Here is a 3,740-nt window from a genome sequence, read left to right as displayed (position 1 = left end):
GAGGAGGGGCACCTGGGTGGCTCAGTCAGTTGAACGTCCGACTTTGGCTGAGGTCATGATCTCGCAGTCTGTGAGTTTGAGCCCCAAGTCGGGCTCTGTGCTGACAGCTCAGAGTCTGGAGCCTGCTTCAGATTCTATGTCTCACTCTTTGAACATCCCCCACTTGTGCTCTGTCTCCCTCTCTCTCTCTCAAAAATAAATAAATGTTCAAAAAAATTTTTTTCATAAAAACAGGGAGAGGATTTGAATAGAGATTTCTCCAAATAAAAGCACATGAAAACATGTTCAACATCATTAGCCCTCAGAGAAACACAAATCAGAACACCTTGGATGGCTAGAATTTTTAAAAAGATCATAATAACTGTTGAAAATGACATGAAGAAATTATAACCCTCATACACTGCTGGTGGGAAAGTAAAATGGTGCAGCTGCTTTGGAAAACAATATGGTACTTCCTCAAAAGATTAAACAGAGAGTATATAGATACTCAGTAATTCTACTCCTAGAAATGAAAACATGTGTACATAAAAACTTGTACATTAGTGTTCACAGCAGCATTGTTGAAAAGAGCCAAAAAGTGGAAACAGCCCAAATATCTATCAACTGATGAGTGGATCAATACAATGAGGTTTATCCACATGATGGAGTACTATTCAGCCACTAAAAGGAAATGGCATACTCATGGCTACAGCACATTGAAACTCGAAAACAGTATGCTAAGTGAAAGAAGCCAGCCATGAAAGACCACATGCTGTATGATTCCATTTATTTTTTTTTCAACGTTTTTTATTTATTTTTGGGACAGAGAGAGACAGAGCATGAACGGGGGAGGGGCAGAGAGAGAGGGAGACACAGAATCGGAAACAGGCTCCAGGCTCCGAGCCATCAGCCCAGAGCCTGACGCGGGGCTCGAACTCACGGACCGTGAGATTGTGACCTGGCTGAAGTCGGACGCTCAACCGACTGCGCCACCCAGGCGCCCCTGTATGATTCCATTTATATGAAACATTCAGAATAGTCCAGTCCAATGACACAGAAAGTGGTTGCCTCGGGCTGAGGGGATTGGGAGAAACGGGGAGTGACTATCAGTTGGTAAAGGGTGTCTATTTGATGTGATGAAAATGTTGATTGTTATGATAGTTGTGCAGCTCTGTGAATTTACTAAAAAAAAAAACATTGAATTGTACATTTAAATGGGTAAACTGTATGGTCTGCAAATTATACCTCAATAAAACTTTTATTTTTTTTTAAAAAAATGTATGGTATTGGCACAAGAACAATCAGAGCATCACTACCTGTAAAACAACCCCATGACATACAAGAACTTAATCTAGGATAAAGATAGTAAGACAAAGCAATGGAGAAGCTGAAATAAGAACAATGTATTTAGTTACCTGGGGAGGAATATACCAACTTAGATTGTCACTTTGTGACAAAAACAAATTTCTTGTGGATCAAAATTTAATACGAAAAAATCATGCCATATTTTAAAGGGGAACAAAATCTTTGAATGAGAAAAGACTTGCCAAGCTTAAAACCAACTCATAAGGAGAAATGCTCATAGATTTCATTTTATAAATTTAAAGTTTTTAGTCTTAATATCAGAAACAAAATAAAAATACAAGATTTGAAAATTTTGTTTCAGTGGATGAAAGAGGAATAATTAATTTTAATAATTAAATTGCTAAGGGAAATACTTAACACCTTATACACATGGGCAAAGTATAATGAACAGATATTTCACAAACAAGAACCTGCAAATTACAATTAGATAGTATTTTTCAATCATCAAATTACTAAAATAAAAATTATTAAATCATATTAACTTAATACTAGCACCAGTGACTCAGACATGAGACTGATACAGCTTTCTCAGAAATCCGCTTGGCATGCTCAAAAATGTTCCGATTGTTTGACCCAATAATCCTACATCCGAAATCTACCCTGAGAAATATATTTGAAATGCAAAAACTTATTGAAAGATTCATATGTCATTAAATTATGACCCTTAGCTTCTCATTTTTTTCTCCAGGAATATTGACTCATGAAGACCAAAGCCTGGTGAAGGTGGGGCAGGCCCTAGTAGGGGTCAAGGTACGGAAACCAGACCATCCTGCTCCCAGACCATTCTGCTTCCCAAGGAAGATGTTGGCATGGAGCAACAGCAGCTCCAACGGGTCCTACACCAGCTTCCTCTGGGTGGGCTTCCCTGGGCTGCAGGAGCACTCACGCCCTTCTGGTGCTGCCCTTCCTTAGCCTCTACCTGGTGATCATCTCTGCCAATGCCCTGGTCACCCACATGGTGGTGGCCCAGCAGAGCCTGCACCAGCCCATGTACCTGCTCATTTCCCTTCTCCTGGCTGTCAGCATCTGTGTTGCCGCCACCGTGATGCCCACCATGCTGTTCAGCTTCTCTACCCACTTCAACCGCATCTCCCTGCCTTGCTGTCTACTCCAGATGTTCTGCATCTACTTCCTCATTGTCTTTGACTGCAACATCCTCCTGGTCATGGCCCTGGACTGCTACATTGCCATCTGCTACCCTCTGTGCTACCCTGAGATAGTGACGGGTCAGTTGCTGGCTGGCCTGGTGGGGGCGGCAGCTGCCAGGAGCACTTGCATTGTTGCCCCCCCCCATGGGGCTTGCCTCCCAGGTTCACTTCTGCTGCTCAGACCTGATCCACCACTTTGCCTGTGAGCACATGGCCCTCATGAAGCTCTCCAGTGGGGACATCTCCCCGAACAAGACTGTGGGTCTCACTGTCCACATCTTCAACAGAGTCCTGGACATGCTGCTACTTGGAGCCTCCTACTCTCGCATTATCCATGCTGCCTTCTGGATTTCATCAGGCAGAGCACATTCCAAGGCCCTGAACACCTGTGGTTCCCACCTGCTGGTCATCTTCACCGTCTACTCTTCCACCATGTCCTCATCCATCATCTACCGTGTGGCTCCCACCGCTCCCTGACCATGCACAACTTGCTCAGCGCCCTCTACCTGCTGCTCCCATGTCTGGTTAACCCTGTCATCTACGGGGCCGGGACCAAGGAAATCAGGCAGCACCTGGCAACTCTGTTCCAACTCTGTTCCAAAAGGCAGAGCTACTAGCCCCCCTGAGAAGCCCCAGCCCCTGCCCTCACACAGGGAGCTTCCCACCTGACTCTTTGGGACTTGTAGGTCCTACAAGTACTCTCACTTTCAAGTGGGTATATGTGCAAATGAGTCATCCCTGCTGTATTTTGGCTTTGACTATCTGCATTCATCTTTGAAAGTCTTTTATCCATTTTCTGAAAATAGCTACTCATCCAGAATTATACAGTAACCAACTCCAAAGGAAGCTTCTGTCTCTAGCTTCTAAATTTTCTCCCCTTCTTTCTGCATGTGATATTCATGCATTCTCACATTCATTCATCAGACATCTATTTTACATACATCATGCTAGCCCCATGATTGCAAAGAAAAAGAAACCGGTCTCTTCCCTGAAGGAGGCTCTAGTCTATAAAGCTTCCAAACTATAAAGACAGGTAATGTTCAATAATACCTTTATGTACAAAACTCTGTGGGAACATAGAGGAAGACAATTACGAAGACAGAACACTTCACAGAGAAGGTCACTTTGAGTTATGTTTGAAAGACAAGATAAGGTGTTTACTGAAGAGGAAGGAGATAGAAGAAAAAGAATTCCAGGCCATAACAGCAGGGTAGGCAAAGGCACAGAGGCATGGGTACACGGCTGAGT

The 3,740-nt window shown here is 43.4% G+C and overlaps 1 pseudogene; it reads left to right on the top strand.

Moving 5' to 3' along the window:
- Window positions 1-2,145: 2,145 nt before the first annotated feature.
- Window positions 2,146-3,161, top strand: LOC125146467 (olfactory receptor 52K1-like; annotated as a pseudogene).
- The last annotated feature ends 579 nt before the right edge of the window (window positions 3,162-3,740 follow it).

The sequence above is a fragment of the Prionailurus viverrinus genome, chromosome D1, assembly GCF_022837055.1.
Source record: "Prionailurus viverrinus isolate Anna chromosome D1, UM_Priviv_1.0, whole genome shotgun sequence".
NCBI classification, from domain to species: Eukaryota; Metazoa; Chordata; class Mammalia; order Carnivora; family Felidae; genus Prionailurus; species Prionailurus viverrinus.
Note: the sequence above shows the minus strand (reverse complement) of the source record. Positions and strands in the feature narration are given on the sequence as shown.